Raw genomic sequence first — 23,667 nt, forward strand, 5'->3', positions numbered from 1 at the left:
GTGTTTGGAAGTCAGCAGCTGCTAGACTTTTGCGATTGCTATCACTGTGCACTGAAAGCCAGGACGGCCTGTGCACGTTAAAACAACTAGCTGAGCAAGAGTAGCCGAAAAATCACGGCCGCTAGATAGCAGCTTACGTATTGCCCAGGAAAGAGCACTATTTTTGGAGTGTGCAGTAAAATCGTGTTTCTGGACAAGGGAGGCAAAATTGCGCTGCGCTTCTAAGCTATCTCCCTGCGAGACACACTGCCAAAACTTTTCGCTATCATGCAGTCTAGTGCAGACGCACACTACGGCTCTCCGGAGCTGTCCGAAGCCAAGCGCCGGTGGCCGGCGTCTTTCGGCTGAAGCAGCGCTTCGGAGCGTACGGCTGCCGCTCCGCTGTTGTGTGCGCGAAGCAGCCGCTTCTCCTGCTCCGGGAGCCGGAGAGAGCGGTAGCTTGTACGAGGGCGAAGAACGAAGCCGCAGAGCACCGGCCTTCTGCGCGCACCCTAAGGACTGCTAGAGGACCGTGGTGGCCGCTCGCCTGCCTCTTCAATTCCATTCTAGCATCCTTAGGGAAGGTGTTCCAGGACAATTTTCCTGAGTTTTGAATTCGTCCTGATGCAGCCCCTCCTGGGAAACTCGTGCTCGTCCTCTGAGTCTCCGACATGCAGAGACCTCGATGGCAACTGCAGAAATGAAGGGCTGCCTTGAGTTTTCGAGAAGCAAGAACATAGCCAGCGCCTTGTGTTTGGAAGTCAGCAGCTGCTAGACTTTTGCGATTGCTATCACTGTGCACTGAAAGCCAGGACGGCCTGTGCACGTTAAAACAACTAGCTGGGCAAGAGTAATCGAAAGATCACGGCCGTCAGAAAGCAGCTTATATATTGCCCTGGAAAGAGCATTGTTTTTGGAGTGTGCAGTAAAATCGTGTTTCTGGACAAGGGAGGCAAAAGTGCGCTGCGCTTCTAAGCTATCTCCCTGCGAGACACACTGCCAAAGCTTTTCGCTATCATGCAGTTTAGTGCAGACGCACACTACGGCTCTCCGGAGCTGTCCGAAGCCAAGCGCCGGTGGCCGGCGTCTTTCGGCTGAAGCAGCGCTTCGGAGCGTACGGCTGCCGCTCCGCTGTTGTGTGCGCGAAGCAGCCGCTTCTCCTGCTCCGGGAGCCGGAGAGAGCGGTAGCTTGTACGAGGGCGAAGAACGAAGCCGCAGAGCACCGGCCTTCTGCGCGCACCCTAAGGACTGCTAGAGGACCGTGGTGGCCGCTCGCCTGCCTCTTCAATTCCATTCTAGCATCCTTAGGGAAGGTGTTCCAGGACAATTTTCCTGAGTTTTGAATTCGTCCTGATGCAGCCCCTCCTGGGAAACTCGTGCTCGTCCTCTGAGTCTCCGACATGCAGAGACCTCGATGGCAACTGCAGAAATGAAGGGCTGCGTTGAGTTGTCGAGAAGCAAGAACATAGCCAGCGCCTTGTGTTTGGAAGTCAGCAGCTGCTAGACTTTTGCGATTGCTATCACTGTGCACTGAAAGCCAGGACGGCCTGTGCACGTTAAAACAACTAGCTGAGCAAGAGTAGCCGAAAAATCACGGCCGCTAGATAGCAGCTTACGTATTGCCCAGGAAAGAGCACTATTTTTGGAGTGTGCAGTAAAATCGTGTTTTTGGACAAGGGAGGCATAAGTGCGCTGCGCTCCTAAGCTATCTCCCTGCGAGACACACTGCCAAAGCTTTTCGCTATGATGCAGTTTAGTGCAGACGCACACTACGGCTCTCCGGAGCTGTCCGAAGCCAAGCGCCGGTGGCCGGCGTCTTTCGGCTGAAGCAGCGCTTCGGAGCGTACGGCTGCCGCTCCGCTGTTGTGTGCGCGAAGCAGCCGCTTCTCCTGCTCCGGGAGCCGGACAGAGCTGTAGCTAGTACGAGGGCGAAGAACGTTGCGGCAGAGAGACGACATTGTGTGCACAGCCTTGCGACTGCTAGAGGACGGTGGCTAAAGCTCCCTGCCTTTTCAATGCACTGCTGGCATGCTTTATTGAAGGTGCTCCGAGACAATTTTCCTGGGTTTTGACTTCGTCCTGATGAAGCCCCTCTTGGGAAACCCGTGCTCGTTTCCGAAGGCTCGAGATGCAGAGAACTCGATGGCAGCTGCAGAAATGAAGGGCTGCGTTGAGTTGTCGAGAAGCAAGAACATAGCCAGCGCCTTGTGTTTGGGAGTCAGCAGCTGCTGGACTTTTGCGATTGCTTTCACTGTGCACTGAATGCCAGGACGGCATGTGCACGTTAAAACAACGAGCTGGGCAAGAGTAATCGAAAGATCACGGCCGTCAGAAAGCAGCTTATATATTGCCCTGGAAAGAGCATTGTTTTTGGAGTGTGCAGTAAAATCGTGTTTCTGGACAAGGGAGGCAAAAGTGCGCTGCGCTTCTAAGCTATCTCCCTGCGAGACACACTGGCAAAGCTTTTCGCTATCATGCAGTTTAGTGCAGACGCACACTACGGCTCTCCGGAGCTGTCCGAAGCCAAGCGCCGGTGGCCGGCGTCTTTCGGCTGAAGCAGCGCTTCGGAGCGTACGGCTGCCGCTCCGCTGTTGTGTGCGCGAAGCAGCCGCTTCTCCTGCTCCGGGAGCCGGACAGAGCGGTAGCTTGTACGAGGGCGAAGAACGAAGCCGCAGAGCACCCGGCTTCTGCGCGCACCCTAAGGACTGCTAGAGGACCGTGGTGGCCGCTCGCCTGCCTCTTCAATTCCATTCTAGCATCCTTAGGGAAGGTGTTCCAGGACAATTTTCCTGAGTTTTGAATTCGTCCTGATGCAGCCCCTCCTGGGAAACTCGTGCTCGTCCTCTGAGTCTCCGACATGCAGAGACCTCGATGGCAACTGCAGAAATGAAGGGCTGCCTTGAGTTGTCGAGAAGCAAGAACATAGCCAGCGCCTTGTGTTTGGAAGTCAGCAGCTGCTAGACTTTTGCGATTGCTATCACTGTGCACTGAAAGCCAGGACGGCCTGTGCACGTTAAAACAACTAGCTGAGCAAGAGTAGCCGAAAAATCACGGCCGCTAGATAGCAGCTTACGTATTGCCCAGGAAAGAGCACTATTTTTGGAGTGTGCAGTAAAATCGTGTTTCTGGACAAGGGAGGCAAAAGTGCGCTGCGCTTCTAAGCTATCTCCCTGCGAGACACACTGGCAAAGCTTTTCGCTATCATGCAGTCTAGTGCAGACGCACACTACGGCTCTCCGGAGCTGTCCGAAGCCAAGCGCCGGTGGCCGGCGTCTTTCGGCTGAAGCAGCGCTTCGGAGCGTACGGCTGCCGCTCCGCTGTTGTGTGCGCGAAGCAGCCGCTTCTCCTGCTCCGGGAGCCGGAGAGAGCGGTAGCTTGTACGAGGGCGAAGAACGAAGCCGCAGAGCACCGGCCTTCTGCGCGCACCCTAAGGACTGCTAGAGGACCGTGGTGGCCGCTCGCCTGCCTCTTCAATTCCATTCTAGCATCCTTAGGGAAGGTGTTCCAGGACAATTTTCCTGAGTTTTGAATTCGTCCTGATGCAGCCCCTCCTGGGAAACTCGTGCTCGTCCTCTGAGTCTCCGACATGCAGAGACCTCGATGGCAACTGCAGAAATGAAGGGCTGCGTTGAGTTGTCGAGAAGCAAGAACATAGCCAGCGCCTTGTGTTTGGAAGTCAGCAGCTGCTAGACTTTTGCGATTGCTATCACTGTGCACTGAAAGCCAGGACGGCCTGTGCACGTTAAAACAACTAGCTGAGCAAGAGTAGCCGAAAAATCACGGCCGCTAGATAGCAGCTTACGTATTGCCCAGGAAAGAGCACTATTTTTGGAGTGTGCAGTAAAATCGTGTTTTTGGACAAGGGAGGCATAAGTGCGCTGCGCTCCTAAGCTATCTCCCTGCGAGACACACTGCCAAAGCTTTTCGCTATCATGCAGTTTAGTGCAGACGCACACTACGGCTCTCCGGAGCTGTCCGAAGCCAAGCGCCGGTGGCCGGCGTCTTTCGGCTGAAGCAGCGCTTCGGAGCGTACGGCTGCCGCTCCGCTGTTGTGTGCGCGAAGCAGCCGCTTCTCCTGCTCCGGGAGCCGGACAGAGCTGTAGCTTGTACGAGGGCGAAGAACGTTGCTGCAGAGAGACGACATTGTGTGCACAGCCTTGCGACTGCTAGAGGACGGTGGCTAAAGCTCCCTGCCTTTTCAATGCACTGCTGGCATGCTTTATTGAAGGTGCTCCGAGACAATTTTCCTGGGTTTTGACTTCGTCCTGATGAAGCCCCTCTTGGGAAACTCGTGCTCGTTTCCGAAGGCTCGAGATGCAGAGAACTCGATGGCAGCTGCAGAAATTAAGGGCTGCGTTGAGTTGTCGAGAAGCAAGAACATAGCCAGCGCCTTGTGTTTGGGAGTCAGCAGCTGCTGGACTTTTGCGATTGCTTTCACTGTGCACTGAATGCCAGGACGGCACGTGCACGTTAAAACAACGAGCTGGGCAAGAGTAATCGAAAGATCACGGCCGTCAGAAAGCAGCTTATATATTGCCCTGGAAAGAGCATTGTTTTTGGAGTGTGCAGTAAAATCGTGTTTCTGGACAAGGGAGGCATAAGTGCGCTGCGCTCCTAAGCTATCTCCCTGCGAGACACACTGCCAAAGCTTTTCGTTATCATGCAGTCTAGTGCAGACGCACACTACGGCTCTCCGGCGCTGTCCGAAGCTAAGCGCCGGTGGCCGGCGTCTTTCGGCTGAAGCAGCGCTTCGGAGCGTACGGCTGCCGCTCCGCTGTTGTGTGCGCGAAGCAGCCGCTTCTCCTGCTCCGGGAGCCGGACAGAGCGGTAGCTTGTACGAGGGCGAAGAACGAAGCCGCAGAGCACCGGCCTTCTGCGCGCACCCTAAGGACTGCTAGAGGACCGTGGTGGCCGCTCGCCTGCCTCTTCAATTCCATTCTAGCATCCTTAGGGAAGGTGTTCCAGGACAATTTTCCTGAGTTTTGAATTCGTCCTGATGCAGCCCCTCCTGGGAAACTCGTGCTCGTCCTCTGAGTCTCCGACATGCAGAGACCTCGATGGCAACTGCAGAAATGAAGGGCTGCCTTGAGTTGTCGAGAAGCAAGAACATAGCCAGCGCCTGGTGTTTGGAAGTCAGCAGCTGCTAGACTTTTGCGATTGCTATCACTGTGCACTGAAAGCCAGGACGGCCTGTGCACGTTAAAACAACTAGCTGAGCAAGAGTAGCCGAAAAATCACGGCCGCTAGATAGCAGCTTATATATTGCCCAGGAAAGAGCACTATTTTTGGAGTGTGCAGTAAAATCGTGTTTCTGGACAAGGGAGGCATAAGTGCGCTGCGCTTCTAAGCTATCTCCCTGCGAGACACACTGCCAAAGCTTTTCGCTATGATGCAGTTTAGTGCAGACGCACACTACGGCTCTCCGGAGCTGTCCGAAGCCAAGCGCCGGTGGCCGGCGTCTTTCGGCTGAAGCAGCGCTTCGGAGCGTAGGGCTGCCGCTCCGCTGTTGTGTGCGCGAAGCAGCCGCTTCTCCTGCTCCGGGAGCCGGACAGAGCTGTAGCTTGTACGAGGGCGAAGAACGTTGCTGCAGAGAGACGACATTGTGTGCACAGCCTTGCGACTGCTAGAGGACGGTGGCTAAAGCTCCCTGCCTTTTCAATGCACTGCTGGCATGCTTTATTGAAGGTGCTCCGAGACAATTTTCCTGGGTTTTGACTTCGTCCTGATGAAGCCCCTCTTGGGAAACTCGTGCTCGTTTCCGAAGGCTCGAGATGCAGAGAACTCGATGGCAGCTGCAGAAATGAAGGGCTGCGTTGAGTTGTCGAGAAGCAAGAACATAGCCAGCGCCTTGTGTTTGGGAGTCAGCAGCTGCTGGACTTTTGCGATTGCTTTCACTGTGCACTGAATGCCAGGACGGCACGTGCACGTTAAAACAACGAGCTGGGCAAGAGTAATCGAAAGATCACGGCCGTCAGAAAGCAGCTTATATATTGCCCTGGAAAGAGCATTGTTTTTGGAGTGTGCAGTAAAATCGTGTTTCTGGACAAGGGAGGCATAAGTGCGCTGCGCTCCTAAGCTATCTCCCTGCGAGACACACTGGCAAAGCTTTTCGTTATCATGCAGTCTAGTGCAGACGCACACTACGGCTCTCCGGAGCTGTCCGAAGCTAAGCGCCGGTGGCCGGCGTCTTTCGGCTGAAGCAGCGCTTCGGAGCGTACGGCTGCCGCTCCGCTGTTGTGTGCGCGAAGCAGCCGCTTCTCCTGCTCCGGGAGCCGGAGAGAGCGGTAGCTTGTACGAGGGCGAAGAACGAAGCCGCAGAGCACCGGCCTTCTGCGCGCACCCTAAGGACTGCTAGAGGACCGTGGTGGCCGCTCGCCTGCCTCTTCAATTCCATTCTAGCATCCTTAGGGAAGGTGTTCCAGGACAATTTTCCTGAGTTTTGAATTCGTCCTGATGCAGCCCCTCCTGGGAAACTCGTGCTCGTCCTCTGAGTCTCCGACATGCAGAGACCTCGATGGCAACTGCAGAAATGAAGGGCTGCCTTGAGTTGTCGAGAAGCAAGAACATAGCCAGCGCCTTGTGTTTGGAAGTCAGCAGCTGCTAGACTTTTGCGATTGCTATCACTGTGCACTGAAAGCCAGGACGGCCTGTGCACGTTAAAACAACTAGCTGAGCAAGAGTAGCCGAAAAATCACGGCCGCTAGATAGCAGCTTACGTATTGCCCAGGAAAGAGCACTATTTTTGGAGTGTGCAGTAAAATCGTGTTTCTGGACAAGGGAGGCAAAAGTGCGCTGCGCTTCTAAGCTATCTCCCTGCGAGACACACTGGCAAAGCTTTTCGCTATCATGCAGTCTAGTGCAGACGCACACTACGGCTCTCCGGAGCTGTCCGAAGCCAAGCGCCGGTGGCCGGCGTCTTTCGGCTGAAGCAGCGCTTCGGAGCGTACGGCTGCCGCTCCGCTGTTGTGTGCGCGAAGCAGCCGCTTCTCCTGCTCCGGGAGCCGGAGAGAGCGGTAGCTTGTACGAGGGCGAAGAACGAAGCCGCAGAGCACCGGCCTTCTGCGCGCACCCTAAGGACTGCTAGAGGACCGTGGTGGCCGCTCGCCTGCCTCTTCAATTCCATTCTAGCATCCTTAGGGAAGGTGTTCCAGGACAATTTTCCTGAGTTTTGAATTCGTCCTGATGCAGCCCCTCCTGGGAAACTCGTGCTCGTCCTCTGAGTCTCCGACATGCAGAGACCTCGATGGCAACTGCAGAAATGAAGGGCTGCGTTGAGTTGTCGAGAAGCAAGAACATAGCCAGCGCCTTGTGTTTGGAAGTCAGCAGCTGCTAGACTTTTGCGATTGCTATCACTGTGCACTGAAAGCCAGGACGGCCTGTGCACGTTAAAACAACTAGCTGAGCAAGAGTAGCCGAAAAATCACGGCCGCTAGATAGCAGCTTACGTATTGCCCAGGAAAGAGCACTATTTTTGGAGTGTGCAGTAAAATCGTGTTTTTGGACAAGGGAGGCATAAGTGCGCTGCGCTCCTAAGCTATCTCCCTGCGAGACACACTGGCAAAGCTTTTCGCTATGATGCAGTTTAGTGCAGACGCACACTACGGCTCTCCGGAGCTGTCCGAAGCCAAGCGCCGGTGGCCGGCGTCTTTCAGCTGAAGCAGCGCTTCGGAGCGTACGGCTGCCGCTCCGCTGTTGTGTGCGCGAAGCAGCCGCTTCTCCTGCTCCGGGAGCCGGAGAGAGCTGTAGCTTGTACGAGGGCGAAGAACGTTGCTGCAGAGAGACGACATTGTGTGCACAGCCTTGCGACTGCTAGAGGACGGTGGCTAAAGCTCCCTGCCTTTTCAATGCACTGCTGGCATGCTTTATTGAAGGTGCTCCGAGACAATTTTCCTGGGTTTTGACTTCGTCCTGATGAAGCCCCTCTTGGGAAACTCGTGCTCGTTTCCGAAGGCTCGAGATGCAGAGAACTCGATGGCAGCTGCAGAAATGAAGGGCTGCGTTGAGTTGTCGAGAAGCAAGAACATAGCCAGCGCCTTGTGTTTGGGAGTCAGCAGCTGCTGGACTTTTGCGATTGCTTTCACTGTGCACTGAATGCCAGGACGGCACGTGCACGTTAAAACAACGAGCTGGGCAAGAGTAATCGAAAGATCACGGCCGTCAGAAAGCAGCTTATATATTGCCCTGGAAAGAGCATTGTTTTTGGAGTGTGCAGTAAAATCGTGTTTCTGGACAAGGGAGGCATAAGTGCGCTGCGCTCCTAAGCTATCTCCCTGCGAGACACACTGGCAAAGCTTTTCGTTATCATGCAGTCTAGTGCAGACGCACACTACGGCTCTCCGGAGCTGTCCGAAGCTAAGCGCCGGTGGCCGGCGTCTTTCGGCTGAAGCAGCGCTTCGGAGCGTACGGCTGCCGCTCCGCTGTTGTGTGCGCGAAGCAGCCGCTTCTCCTGCTCCGGGAGCCGGAGAGAGCGGTAGCTTGTACGAGGGCGAAGAACGAAGCCGCAGAGCACCGGCCTTCTGCGCGCACCCTAAGGACTGCTAGAGGACCGTGGTGGCCGCTCGCCTGCCTCTTCAATTCCATTCTAGCATCCTTAGGGAAGGTGTTCCAGGACAATTTTCCTGAGTTTTGAATTCGTCCTGATGCAGCCCCTCCTGGGAAACTCGTGCTCGTCCTCTGAGTCTCCGACATGCAGAGACCTCGATGGCAACTGCAGAAATGAAGGGCTGCCTTGAGTTGTCGAGAAGCAAGAACATAGCCAGCGCCTTGTGTTTGGAAGTCAGCAGCTGCTAGACTTTTGCGATTGCTATCACTGTGCACTGAAAGCCAGGACGGCCTGTGCACGTTAAAACAACTAGCTGAGCAAGAGTAGCCGAAAAATCACGGCCGCTAGATAGCAGCTTACGTATTGCCCAGGAAAGAGCACTATTTTTGGAGTGTGCAGTAAAATCGTGTTTCTGGACAAGGGAGGCAAAAGTGCGCTGCGCTTCTAAGCTATCTCCCTGCGAGACACACTGCCAAAGCTTTTCGCTATGATGCAGTTTAGTGCAGACGCACACTACGGCTCTCCGGAGCTGTCCGAAGCCAAGCGCCGGTGGCCGGCGTCTTTCGGCTGAAGCAGCGCTTCGGAGCGTACGGCTGCCGCTCCGCTGTTGTGTGCGCGAAGCAGCCGCTTCTCCTGCTCCGGGAGCCGGACAGAGCTGTAGCTTGTACGAGGGCGAAGAACGTTGCTGCAGGGAGACGACATTGTGTGCACAGCCTTGCGACTGCTAGAGGACGGTGGCTAAAGCTCCCTGCCTTTTCAATGCACTGCTGGCATGCTTTATTGAAGGTGCTCCGAGACAATTTTCCTGGGTTTTGACTTCGTCCTGATGAAGCCCCTCTTGGGAAACTCGTGCTCGTTTCCGAAGGCTCGAGATGCAGAGAACTCGATGGCAGCTGCAGAAATGAAGGGCTGCGTTGAGTTGTCGAGAAGCAAGAACATAGCCAGCGCCTTGTGTTTGGGAGTCAGCAGCTGCTGGACTTTTGCGATTGCTTTCACTGTGCACTGAATGCCAGGACGGCACGTGCACGTTAAAACAACGAGCTGGGCAAGAGTAATCGAAAGATCACGGCCGTCAGAAAGCAGCTTATATATTGCCCTGGAAAGAGCATTGTTTTTGGAGTGTGCAGTAAAATCGTGTTTCTGGACAAGGGAGGCATAAGTGCGCTGCGCTCCTAAGCTATCTCCCTGCGAGACACACTGCCAAAGCTTTTCGTTATCATGCAGTCTAGTGCAGACGCACATTACGGCTCTCCGGCGCTGTCCGAAGCTAAGCGCCGGTGGCCGGCGTCTTTCGGCTGAAGCAGCGCTTCGGAGCGTACGGCTGCCGCTCCGCTCTTGTGTGCGCGAAGCAGCCGCTTCTCCTGCTCCGGGAGCCGGAGAGAGCGGTAGCTTGTACGAGGGCGAAGAACGAAGCCGCAGAGCACCGGCCTTCTGCGCGCACCCTAAGGACTGCTAGAGGACCGTGGTGGCCGCTCGCCTGCCTCTTCAATTCCATTCTAGCATCCTTAGGGAAGGTGTTCCAGGACAATTTTCCTGAGTTTTGAATTCGTCCTGATGCAGCCCCTCCTGGGAAACTCGTGCTCGTCCTCTGAGTCTCCGACATGCAGAGACCTCGATGGCAACTGCAGAAATGAAGGGCTGCGTTGAGTTGTCGAGAAGCAAGAACATAGCCAGCGCCTTGTGTTTGGAAGTCAGCAGCTGCTAGACTTTTGCGATTGCTATCACTGTGCACTGAAAGCCAGGACGGCCTGTGCACGTTAAAACAACTAGCTGAGCAAGAGTAGCCGAAAAATCACGGCCGCTAGATAGCAGCTTACGTATTGCCCAGGAAAGAGCACTATTTTTGGAGTGTGCAGTAAAATCGTGTTTCTGGACAAGGGAGGCAAAATTGCGCTGCGCTTCTAAGCTATCTCCCTGCGAGACACACTGCCAAAACTTTTCGCTATCATGCAGTCTAGTGCAGACGCACACTACGGCTCTCCGGAGCTGTCCGAAGCCAAGCGCCGGTGGCCGGCGTCTTTCGGCTGAAGCAGCGCTTCGGAGCGTACGGCTGCCGCTCCGCTGTTGTGTGCGCGAAGCAGCCGCTTCTCCTGCTCCGGGAGCCGGAGAGAGCGGTAGCTTGTACGAGGGCGAAGAACGAAGCCGCAGAGCACCGGCCTTCTGCGCGCACCCTAAGGACTGCTAGAGGACCGTGGTGGCCGCTCGCCTGCCTCTTCAATTCCATTCTAGCATCCTTAGGGAAGGTGTTCCAGGACAATTTTCCTGAGTTTTGAATTCGTCCTGATGCAGCCCCTCCTGGGAAACTCGTGCTCGTCCTCTGAGTCTCCGACATGCAGAGACCTCGATGGCAACTGCAGAAATGAAGGGCTGCCTTGAGTTTTCGAGAAGCAAGAACATAGCCAGCGCCTTGTGTTTGGAAGTCAGCAGCTGCTAGACTTTTGCGATTGCTATCACTGTGCACTGAAAGCCAGGACGGCCTGTGCACGTTAAAACAACTAGCTGGGCAAGAGTAATCGAAAGATCACGGCCGTCAGAAAGCAGCTTATATATTGCCCTGGAAAGAGCATTGTTTTTGGAGTGTGCAGTAAAATCGTGTTTCTGGACAAGGGAGGCAAAAGTGCGCTGCGCTTCTAAGCTATCTCCCTGCGAGACACACTGCCAAAGCTTTTCGCTATCATGCAGTTTAGTGCAGACGCACACTACGGCTCTCCGGAGCTGTCCGAAGCCAAGCGCCGGTGGCCGGCGTCTTTCGGCTGAAGCAGCGCTTCGGAGCGTACGGCTGCCGCTCCGCTGTTGTGTGCGCGAAGCAGCCGCTTCTCCTGCTCCGGGAGCCGGAGAGAGCGGTAGCTTGTACGAGGGCGAAGAACGAAGCCGCAGAGCACCGGCCTTCTGCGCGCACCCTAAGGACTGCTAGAGGACCGTGGTGGCCGCTCGCCTGCCTCTTCAATTCCATTCTAGCATCCTTAGGGAAGGTGTTCCAGGACAATTTTCCTGAGTTTTGAATTCGTCCTGATGCAGCCCCTCCTGGGAAACTCGTGCTCGTCCTCTGAGTCTCCGACATGCAGAGACCTCGATGGCAACTGCAGAAATGAAGGGCTGCGTTGAGTTGTCGAGAAGCAAGAACATAGCCAGCGCCTTGTGTTTGGAAGTCAGCAGCTGCTAGACTTTTGCGATTGCTATCACTGTGCACTGAAAGCCAGGACGGCCTGTGCACGTTAAAACAACTAGCTGAGCAAGAGTAGCCGAAAAATCACGGCCGCTAGATAGCAGCTTACGTATTGCCCAGGAAAGAGCACTATTTTTGGAGTGTGCAGTAAAATCGTGTTTTTGGACAAGGGAGGCATAAGTGCGCTGCGCTCCTAAGCTATCTCCCTGCGAGACACACTGCCAAAGCTTTTCGCTATGATGCAGTTTAGTGCAGACGCACACTACGGCTCTCCGGAGCTGTCCGAAGCCAAGCGCCGGTGGCCGGCGTCTTTCGGCTGAAGCAGCGCTTCGGAGCGTACGGCTGCCGCTCCGCTGTTGTGTGCGCGAAGCAGCCGCTTCTCCTGCTCCGGGAGCCGGACAGAGCTGTAGCTAGTACGAGGGCGAAGAACGTTGCGGCAGAGAGACGACATTGTGTGCACAGCCTTGCGACTGCTAGAGGACGGTGGCTAAAGCTCCCTGCCTTTTCAATGCACTGCTGGCATGCTTTATTGAAGGTGCTCCGAGACAATTTTCCTGGGTTTTGACTTCGTCCTGATGAAGCCCCTCTTGGGAAACCCGTGCTCGTTTCCGAAGGCTCGAGATGCAGAGAACTCGATGGCAGCTGCAGAAATGAAGGGCTGCGTTGAGTTGTCGAGAAGCAAGAACATAGCCAGCGCCTTGTGTTTGGGAGTCAGCAGCTGCTGGACTTTTGCGATTGCTTTCACTGTGCACTGAATGCCAGGACGGCATGTGCACGTTAAAACAACGAGCTGGGCAAGAGTAATCGAAAGATCACGGCCGTCAGAAAGCAGCTTATATATTGCCCTGGAAAGAGCATTGTTTTTGGAGTGTGCAGTAAAATCGTGTTTCTGGACAAGGGAGGCAAAAGTGCGCTGCGCTTCTAAGCTATCTCCCTGCGAGACACACTGGCAAAGCTTTTCGCTATCATGCAGTTTAGTGCAGACGCACACTACGGCTCTCCGGAGCTGTCCGAAGCCAAGCGCCGGTGGCCGGCGTCTTTCGGCTGAAGCAGCGCTTCGGAGCGTACGGCTGCCGCTCCGCTGTTGTGTGCGCGAAGCAGCCGCTTCTCCTGCTCCGGGAGCCGGACAGAGCGGTAGCTTGTACGAGGGCGAAGAACGAAGCCGCAGAGCACCCGGCTTCTCCGCGCACCCTAAGGACTGCTAGAGGACCGTGGTGGCCGCTCGCCTGCCTCTTCAATTCCATTCTAGCATCCTTAGGGAAGGTGTTCCAGGACAATTTTCCTGAGTTTTGAATTCGTCCTGATGCAGCCCCTCCTGGGAAACTCGTGCTCGTCCTCTGAGTCTCCGACATGCAGAGACCTCGATGGCAACTGCAGAAATGAAGGGCTGCCTTGAGTTGTCGAGAAGCAAGAACATAGCCAGCGCCTTGTGTTTGGAAGTCAGCAGCTGCTAGACTTTTGCGATTGCTATCACTGTGCACTGAAAGCCAGGACGGCCTGTGCACGTTAAAACAACTAGCTGAGCAAGAGTAGCCGAAAAATCACGGCCGCTAGATAGCAGCTTACGTATTGCCCAGGAAAGAGCACTATTTTTGGAGTGTGCAGTAAAATCGTGTTTCTGGACAAGGGAGGCAAAAGTGCGCTGCGCTTCTAAGCTATCTCCCTGCGAGACACACTGGCAAAGCTTTTCGCTATCATGCAGTCTAGTGCAGACGCACACTACGGCTCTCCGGAGCTGTCCGAAGCCAAGCGCCGGTGGCCGGCGTCTTTCGGCTGAAGCAGCGCTTCGGAGCGTACGGCTGCCGCTCCGCTGTTGTGTGCGCGAAGCAGCCGCTTCTCCTGCTCCGGGAGCCGGAGAGAGCGGTAGCTTGTACGAGGGCGAAGAACGAAGCCGCAGAGCACCGGCCTTCTGCGCGCACCCTAAGGACTGCTAGAGGACCGTGGTGGCCGCTCGCCTGCCTCTTCAATTCCATTCTAGCATCCTTAGGGAAGGTGTTCCAGGACAATTTTCCTGAGTTTTGAATTCGTCCTGATGCAGCCCCTCCTGGGAAACTCGTGCTCGTCCTCTGAGTCTCCGACATGCAGAGACCTCGATGGCAACTGCAGAAATGAAGGGCTGCGTTGAGTTGTCGAGAAGCAAGAACATAGCCAGCGCCTTGTGTTTGGAAGTCAGCAGCTGCTAGACTTTTGCGATTGCTATCACTGTGCACTGAAAGCCAGGACGGCCTGTGCACGTTAAAACAACTAGCTGAGCAAGAGTAGCCGAAAAATCACGGCCGCTAGATAGCAGCTTACGTATTGCCCAGGAAAGAGCACTATTTTTGGAGTGTGCAGTAAAATCGTGTTTTTGGACAAGGGAGGCATAAGTGCGCTGCGCTCCTAAGCTATCTCCCTGCGAGACACACTGCCAAAGCTTTTCGCTATCATGCAGTTTAGTGCAGACGCACACTACGGCTCTCCGGAGCTGTCCGAAGCCAAGCGCCGGTGGCCGGCGTCTTTCGGCTGAAGCAGCGCTTCGGAGCGTACGGCTGCCGCTCCGCTGTTGTGTGCGCGAAGCAGCCGCTTCTCCTGCTCCGGGAGCCGGACAGAGCTGTAGCTTGTACGAGGGCGAAGAACGTTGCTGCAGAGAGACGACATTGTGTGCACAGCCTTGCGACTGCTAGAGGACGGTGGCTAAAGCTCCCTGCCTTTTCAATGCACTGCTGGCATGCTTTATTGAAGGTGCTCCGAGACAATTTTCCTGGGTTTTGACTTCGTCCTGATGAAGCCCCTCTTGGGAAACTCGTGCTCGTTTCCGAAGGCTCGAGATGCAGAGAACTCGATGGCAGCTGCAGAAATTAAGGGCTGCGTTGAGTTGTCGAGAAGCAAGAACATAGCCAGCGCCTTGTGTTTGGGAGTCAGCAGCTGCTGGACTTTTGCGATTGCTTTCACTGTGCACTGAATGCCAGGACGGCACGTGCACGTTAAAACAACGAGCTGGGCAAGAGTAATCGAAAGATCACGGCCGTCAGAAAGCAGCTTATATATTGCCCTGGAAAGAGCATTGTTTTTGGAGTGTGCAGTAAAATCGTGTTTCTGGACAAGGGAGGCATAAGTGCGCTGCGCTCCTAAGCTATCTCCCTGCGAGACACACTGCCAAAGCTTTTCGTTATCATGCAGTCTAGTGCAGACGCACACTACGGCTCTCCGGCGCTGTCCGAAGCTAAGCGCCGGTGGCCGGCGTCTTTCGGCTGAAGCAGCGCTTCGGAGCGTACGGCTGCCGCTCCGCTGTTGTGTGCGCGAAGCAGCCGCTTCTCCTGCTCCGGGAGCCGGACAGAGCGGTAGCTTGTACGAGGGCGAAGAACGAAGCCGCAGAGCACCGGCCTTCTGCGCGCACCCTAAGGACTGCTAGAGGACCGTGGTGGCCGCTCGCCTGCCTCTTCAATTCCATTCTAGCATCCTTAGGGAAGGTGTTCCAGGACAATTTTCCTGAGTTTTGAATTCGTCCTGATGCAGCCCCTCCTGGGAAACTCGTGCTCGTCCTCTGAGTCTCCGACATGCAGAGACCTCGATGGCAACTGCAGAAATGAAGGGCTGCCTTGAGTTGTCGAGAAGCAAGAACATAGCCAGCGCCTGGTGTTTGGAAGTCAGCAGCTGCTAGACTTTTGCGATTGCTATCACTGTGCACTGAAAGCCAGGACGGCCTGTGCACGTTAAAACAACTAGCTGAGCAAGAGTAGCCGAAAAATCACGGCCGCTAGATAGCAGCTTATATATTGCCCAGGAAAGAGCACTATTTTTGGAGTGTGCAGTAAAATCGTGTTTCTGGACAAGGGAGGCATAAGTGCGCTGCGCTTCTAAGCTATCTCCCTGCGAGACACACTGCCAAAGCTTTTCGCTATGATGCAGTTTAGTGCAGACGCACACTACGGCTCTCCGGAGCTGTCCGAAGCCAAGCGCCGGTGGCCGGCGTCTTTCGGCTGAAGCAGCGCTTCGGAGCGTAGGGCTGCCGCTCCGCTGTTGTGTGCGCGAAGCAGCCGCTTCTCCTGCTCCGGGAGCCGGACAGAGCTGTAGCTTGTACGAGGGCGAAGAACGTTGCTGCAGAGAGACGACATTGTGTGCACAGCCTTGCGACTGCTAGAGGACGGTGGCTAAAGCTCCCTGCCTTTTCAATGCACTGCTGGCATGCTTTATTGAAGGTGCTCCGAGACAATTTTCCTGGGTTTTGACTTCGTCCTGATGAAGCCCCTCTTGGGAAACTCGTGCTCGTTTCCGAAGGCTCGAGATGCAGAGAACTCGATGGCAGCTGCAGAAATGAAGGGCTGCGTTGAGTTGTCGAGAAGCAAGAACATAGCCAGCGCCTTGTGTTTGGGAGTCAGCAGCTGCTGGACTTTTGCGATTGCTTTCACTGTGCACTGAATGCCAGGACGGCACGTGCACGTTAAAACAACGAGCTGGGCAAGAGTAATCGAAAGAACACGGCCGTCAGAAAGCAGCTTATATATTGCCCTGGAAAGAGCATTGTTTTTGGAGTGTGCAGTAAAATCGTGTTTCTGGACAAGGGAGGCATAAGTGCGCTGCGCTCCTAAGCTATCTCCCTGCGAGACACACTGCCAAAGCTTTTCGTTATCATGCAGTCTAGTGCAGACGCACACTACGGCTCTCCGGCGCTGTCCGAAGCTAAGTGCCGGTGGCCGGCGTCTTTCGGCTGAAGCAGCGCTTCGGAGCGTACGGCTGCCGCTCCGCTGTTGTGTGCGCGAAGCAGCCGCTTCTCCTGCTCCGGGAGCCGGAGAGAGCGGTAGCTTGTACGAGGGCGAAGAACGAAGCCGCAGAGCACCGGCCTTCTGCGCGCACCCTAAGGACTGCTAGAGGACCGTGGTGGCCGCTCGCCTGCCTCTTCAATTCCATTCTAGCATCCTTAGGGAAGGTGTTCCAGGACAATTTTCCTGAGTTTTGAATTCGTCCTGATGCAGCCCCTCCTGGGAAACTCGTGCTCGTCCTCTGAGTCTCCGACATGCAGAGACCTCGATGGCAACTGCAGAAATGAAGGGCTGCCTTGAGTTGTCGAGAAGCAAGAACATAGCCAGCGCCTTGTGTTTGGAAGTCAGCAGCTGCTAGACTTTTGCGATTGCTATCACTGTGCACTGAAAGCCAGGACGGCCTGTGCACGTTAAAACAACTAGCTGAGCAAGAGTAGCCGAAAAATCACGGCCGCTAGATAGCAGCTTACGTATTGCCCAGGAAAGAGCACTATTTTTGGAGTGTGCAGTAAAATCGTGTTTCTGGACAAGGGAGGCAAAAGTGCGCTGCGCTCCTAAGCTATCTCCCTGCGAGACACACTGGCAAAGCTTTTCGCTATGATGCAGTTTAGTGCAGACGCACACTACGGCTCTCCGGAGCTGTCCGAAGCCAAGCGCCGGTGGCCGGCGTCTTTCGGCTGAAGCAGCGCTTCGGAGCGTAGGGCTGCCGCTCCGCTGTTGTGTGCGCGAAGCAGCCGCTTCTCCTGCTCCGGGAGCCGGACAGAGCTGTAGCTTGTACGAGGGCGAAGAACGTTGCTGCAGAGAGACGACATTGTGTGCACAGCCTTGCGACTGCTAGAGGACGGTGGCTAAAGCTCCCTGCCTTTTCAATGCACTGCTGGCATGCTTTATTGAAGGTGCTCCGAGACAATTTTCCTGGGTTTTGACTTCGTCCTGATGAAGCCCCTCTTGGGAAACTCGTGCTCGTTTCCGAAGGCTCGAGATGCAGAGAACTCGATGGCAGCTGCAGAAATGAAGGGCTGCGTTGAGTTGTCGAGAAGCAAGAACATAGCCAGCGCCTTGTGTTTGGGAGTCAGCAGCTGCTGGACTTTTGCGATTGCTTTCACTGTGCACTGAATGCCAGGACGGCACGTGCACGTTAAAACAACGAGCTGGGCAAGAGTAATCGAAAGAACACGGCCGTCAGAAAGCAGCTTATATATTGCCCTGGAAAGAGCATTGTTTTTGGAGTGTGCAGTAAAATCGTGTTTCTGGACAAGGGAGGCATAAGTGCGCTGCGCTCCTAAGCTATCTCTCTGCGAGACACACTGGCAAAGCTTTTCGCTATCATGCAGTCTAGTGCAGACGCACACTACGGCTCTCCGGAGCTGTCCGAAGCCAAGCGCCGGTGGCCGGCGTCTTTCGGCTGAAGCAGCGCTTTGGAGCGTACGGCTGCCGCTCCGCTCTTGTGTGCGCGAAGCAGCCGCTTCTCCTGCTCCGGGAGCCGGAGAGAGCGGTAGCTTGTACGAGGGCGAAGAACGAAGCCGCAGAGCACCCGGCTTCCCCGCGCACCCTAAGGACTGCTAGAGGACCGTGGTGGCCGCTCGCCTTCCTCTTCAATTCCATTCTAGCATCCTTATGGAAGGTGTTCCAGGACAATTTTCCTGAGTTTTGAATTCGTCCTGATGCAGCCCCTCCTGGGAAACTCGTGCTCGTCCTCTGAGTCTCCGACATGCAGAGACCTCGATGGCAACTGCAGAAATGAAGGGCTGCGTTGAGTTGTCGAGAAGCAAGAACATAGCCAGCGCCTTGTGTTTGGAAGTCAGCAGCTGCTAGACTTTTGCGATTGCTTTCACTGTGCACTGAAAGCCAGGACGGCCTGTGCACGTTAAAACAACTAGCTGAGCAAGAGTAGCCGAAAAATCACGGCCGCTAGATAGCAGCTTACGTATTGCCCAGGAAAGAGCACTATTTTTGGAGTGTGCAGTAAAATCGTGTTTCTGGACAAGGGAGGCATAAGTGCGCTGCGCTCCTAAGCTATCTCCCTGCGAGACACACTGCCAAAGCTTTTCGCTATCATGCAGTTTAGTGCAGACGCACACTACGGCTCTCCGGAGCTGTCCGAAGCCAAGCGCCGGTCGCCGGCGTCTTTCGGCTGAAGCAGCGCTTCGGAGCGTAGGGCTGCCGCTCCGCTGTTGTGTGCGCGAAGCAGCCGCTTCTCCTGCTCCGGGAGCCGGAGAGAGCTGTAGCTTGTACGAGGGCGAAGAACGTTGCTGCAGAGAGACGACATTGTGTGCACAGCCTTGCGACTGCTAGAGGACGGTGGCTAAAGCTCCCTGCCTTTTCAATGCACTGCTGGCATGCTTTATTGAAGGTGCTCCGAGACAATTTTCCTGGGTTTTGACTTCGTCCTGATGAAGCCCCTCTTGGGAAACTCGTGCTCGTTTCCGAAGGCTCGAGATGCAGAGAACTCGATGGCAGCTGCAGAAATGAAGGGCTGCGTTGAGTTGTCGAGAAGCAAGAACATAGCCAGCGCCTTGTGTTTGGGAGTCAGCAGCTGCTGGACTTTTGCGATTGCTTTCACTGTGCACTGAATGCCAGGACGGCACGTGCACGTTAAAACAACGAGCTGGGCAAGAGTAATCGAAAGATCACGGCCGTCAGAAAGCAGCTTATATATTGCCCTGGAAAGAGCATTGTTTTTGGAGTGTGCAGTAAAATCGTGTTTCTGGACAAGGGAGGCATAAGTGCGCTGCGCTCCTAAGCTATCTCCCTGCGAGACACACTGCCAAAGCTTTTCGTTATCATGCAGTCTAGTGCAGACGCACACTACGGCTCTCCGGAGCTGTCCGAAGCTAAGCGCCGGTGGCCGGCGTCTTTCGGCTGAAGCAGCGCTTCGGAGCGTACGGCTGCCGCTCCGCTGTTGTGTGCGCGAAGCAGCCGCTTCTCCTGCTCCGGGAGCCGGAGAGAGCGGTAGCTTGTACGAGGGCGAAGAACGAAGCCGCAGAGCACCGGCCTTCTGCGCGCACCCTAAGGACTGCTAGAGGACCGTGGTGGCCGCTCGCCTGCCTCTTCAATTCCATTCTAGCATCCTTAGGGAAGGTGTTCCAGGACAATTTTCCTGAGTTTTGAATTCGTCCTGATGCAGCCCCTCCTGGGAAACTCGTGCTCGTCCTCTGAGTCTCCGACATGCAGAGACCTCGATGGCAACTGCAGAAATGAAGGGCTGCCTTGAGTTGTCGAGAAGCAAGAACATAGCCAGCGCCTGGTGTTTGGAAGTCAGCAGCTGCTAGACTTTTGCGATTGCTTTCACTGTGCACTGAAAGCCAGGACGGCCTGTGCACGTTAAAACAACTAGCTGAGCAAGAGTAGCCGAAAAATCACGGCCGCTAGATAGCAGCTTACGTATTGCCCAGGAAAGAGCACTATTTTTGGAGTGTGCAGTAAAATCGTGTTTTTGGACAAGGGAGGCATAAGTGCGCTGCGCTCCTAAGCTATCTCTCTGCGAGACACACTGGCAAAGCTTTTCGCTATCATGCAGTTTAGTGCAGACGCACACTACGGCTCTCCGGAGCTGTCCGAAGCCAAGCGCCGGTGGCCGGCGTCTTTCGGCTGAAGCAGCGCTTCGGAGCGTACGGCTGCCGCTCCGCTGTTGTGTGCGCGAAGCAGCCGCTTCTCCTGCTCCGGGAGCCGGACAGAGCTGTAGCTTGTACGAGGGCGAAGAACGTTGCTGCAGAGAGACGAAATTGTGTGCACAGCCTTGCGACTGCTAGAGGACGGTGGCTAAAGCTCCCTGCCTTTTCAATGCACTGCTGGCATGCTTTATTGAAGGTGCTCCGAGACAATTTTCCTGGGTTTTGACTTCGTCCTGATGAAGCCCCTCTTGGGAAACTCGTGCTCGTTTCCGAAGGCTCGAGATGCAGAGAACTCGATGGCAGCTGCAGAAATGAAGGGCTGCGTTGAGTTGTCGAGAAGCAAGAACATAGCCAGCGCCTTGTGTTTGGGAGTCAGCAGCTGCTGGACTTTTGCGATTGCTTTCACTGTGCACTGAATGCCAGGACGGCACGTGCACGTTAAAACAACGAGCTGGGCAAGAGTAATCGAAAGATCACGGCCGTCAGAAAGCAGCTTATATATTGCCCTGGAAAGAGCATTGTTTTTGGAGTGTGCAGTAAAATCGTGTTTCTGGACAAGGGAGGCAAAAGTGCGCTGCGCTTCTAAGCTATCTCCCTGCGAGACACACTGGCAAAGCTTTTCGCTATGATGCAGTTTAGTGCAGACGCACACTACGGCTCTCCGGAGCTGTCCGAAGCCAAGCGCCGGTGGCCGGCGTCTTTCGGCTGAAGCAGCGCTTCGGAGCGTACGGCTGCCGCTCCGCTGTTGTGTGCGCGAAGCAGCCGCTTCTCCTGCTCCGGGAGCCGGAGAGAGCGGTAGCTTGTACGAGGGCGAAGAACGAAGCCGCAGAGCACCGGCCTTCTGCGCGCACCCTAAGGACTGCTAGAGGACCGTGGTGGCCGCTCGCCTGCCTCTTCAATTCCATTCTAGCATCCTTAGGGAAGGTGTTCCAGGACAATTTTCCTGAGTTTTGAATTCGTCCTGATGCAGCCCCTCCTGGGAAACTCGTGCTCGTCCTCTGAGTCTCCGACATGCAGAGACCTCGATGGCAACTGCAGAAATGAAGGGCTGCCTTGAGTTGTCGAGAAGCAAGAACATAGCCAGCGCCTGGTGTTTGGAAGTCAGCAGCTGCTAGACTTTTGCGATTGCTATCACTGTGCACTGAAAGCCAGGACGGCCTGTGCACGTTAAAACAACTAGCTGAGCAAGAGTAGCCGAAAAATCACGGCCGCTAGATAGCAGCTTACGTATTGCCCAGGAAAGAGCACTATTTTTGGAGTGTGCAGTAAAATCGTGTTTCTGGACAAGGGAGGCAAAAGTGCGCTGCGCTTCTAAGCTATCTCCCTGCGAGACACACTGGCAAAGCTTTTCGCTATCATGCAGTCTAGTGCAGACGCACACTACGGCTCTCCGGAGCTGTCCGAAGCCAAGCGCCGGTGGCCGGCGTCTTTCGGCTGAAGCAGCGCTTCGGAGCGTACGGCTGCCGCTCCGCTCTTGTGTGCGCGAAGCAGCCGCTTCTCCTGCTCCGGGAGCCGGAGAGAGCGGTAGCTTGTACGAGGGCGAAGAACGAAGCCGCAGAGCACCGGCCTTCTGCGCGCACCCTAAGGACTGCTAGAGGACCGTGGTGGCCGCTCGCCTGCCTCTTCAATTCCATTCTAGCATCCTTAGGGAAGGTGTTCCAGGACAATTTTCCTGAGTTTTGAATTCGTCCTGATGCAGCCCCTCCTGGGAAACTCGTGCTCGTCCTCTGAGTCTCCGACATGCAGAGACCTCGATGGCAACTGCAGAAATGAAGGGCTGCCTTGAGTTGTCGAGAAGCAAGAACATAGCCAGCGCCTGGTGTTTGGAAGTCAGCAGCTGCTAGACTTTTGCGATTGCTATCACTGTGCACTGAAAGCCAGGACGGCCTGTGCACGTTAAAACAACTAGCTGAGCAAGAGTAGCCGAAAAATCACGGCCGCTAGATAGCAGCTTACGTATTGCCCAGGAAAGAGCACTATTTTTGGAGTGTGCAGTAAAATCGTGTTTTTGGACAAGGGAGGCATAAGTGCGCTGCGCTCCTAAGCTATCTCCCTGCGAGACACACTGCCAAAGCTTTTCGCTATCATGCAGTTTAGTGCAGACGCACACTACGGCTCTCCGGAGCTGTCCGAAGCCAAGCGCCGGTCGCCGGCGTCTTTCGGCTGAAGCAGCGCTTCGGAGCGTACGGCTGCCGCTCCGCTGTTGTGTGCGCGAAGCAGCCGCTTCTCCTGCTCCGGGAGCCGGACAGAGCTGTAGCTTGTACGAGGGCGAAGAACGTTGCTGCAGAGAGACGACATTGTGTGCACAGCCTTGCGACTGCTAGAGGACGGTGGCTAAAGCTCCCTGCCTTTTCAATGCACTGCTGGCATGCTTTATTGAAGGTGCTCCGAGACAATTTTCCTGGGTTTTGACTTCGTCCTGATGAAGCCCCTCTTGGGAAACTCGTGCTCGTTTCCGAAGGCTCGAGATGCAGAGAACTCGATGGCAGCTGCAGAAATGAAGGGCTGCGTTGAGTTGTCGAGAAGCAAGAACATAGCCAGCGCCTTGTGTTTGGGAGTCAGCAGCTGCTGGACTTTTGCGATTGCTTTCACTGTGCACTGAATGCCAGGACGGCACGTGCACGTTAAAACAACGAGCTGGGCAAGAGTAATCGAAAGATCACGGCCGTCAGAAAGCAGCTTATATATTGCCCTGGAAAGAGCATTGTTTTTGGAGTGTGCAGTAAAATCGTGTTTTTGGACAAGGGAGGCATAAGTGCGCTGCGCTCCTAAGCTATCTCCCTGCGAGACACACTGCCAAAGCTTTTCGCTATCATGCAGTTTAGTGCAGACGCACACTACGGCTCTCCGGAGCTGTCCGAAGCCAAGCGCCGGTGGCCGGCGTCTTTCGGCTGAAGCAGCGCTTCGGAGCGTACGGCTGCCGCTCCGCTGTTGTGTGCGCGAAGCAGCCGCTTCTCCTGCTCCGGGAGCCGGACAGAGCTGTAGCTTGTACGAGGGCGAAGAACGTTGCTGCAGAGAGACGACATTGTGTGCACAGCCTTGCGACTGCTAGAGGACGGTGGCTAAAGCTCCCTGCCTTTTCAATGCACTGCTGGCATGCTTTATTGAAGGTGCTCCGAGACAATTTTCCTGGGTTTTGACTTCGTCCTGATGAAGCCCCTCTTGGGAAACTCGTGCTCGTTTCCGAAGGCTCGAGATGCAGAGAACTCGATGGCAGCTGCAGAAATGAAGGGCTGCGTTGAGTTGTCGAGAAGCAAGAACATAGCCAGCGCCTTGTGTTTGGGAGTCAGCAGCTGCTGGACTTTTGCGATTGCTTTCACTGTGCACTGAATGCCAGGACGGCACGTGCACGTTAAAACAACGAGCTGGGCAAGAGTAATCGAAAGATCACGGCCGTCAGAAAGCAGCTTATATATTGCCCTGGAAAGAGCATTGTTTTTGGAGTGTGCAGTAAAATCGTGTTTCTGGACAAGGGAGGCATAAGTGCGCTGCGCTCCTAAGCTATCTCCCTGCGAGACACACTGGCAAAGCTTTTCGCTATCATGCAGTCTAGTGCAGACGCACACTACGGCTCTCCGGAGCTGTCCGAAGCCAAGCGCCGGTGGCCGGCGTCTTTCGGCTGAAGCA

The sequence above is a fragment of the Lonchura striata genome, chromosome 21, assembly GCF_046129695.1.
Source record: "Lonchura striata isolate bLonStr1 chromosome 21, bLonStr1.mat, whole genome shotgun sequence".
NCBI lineage: Eukaryota > Metazoa > Chordata > Aves > Passeriformes > Estrildidae > Lonchura > Lonchura striata.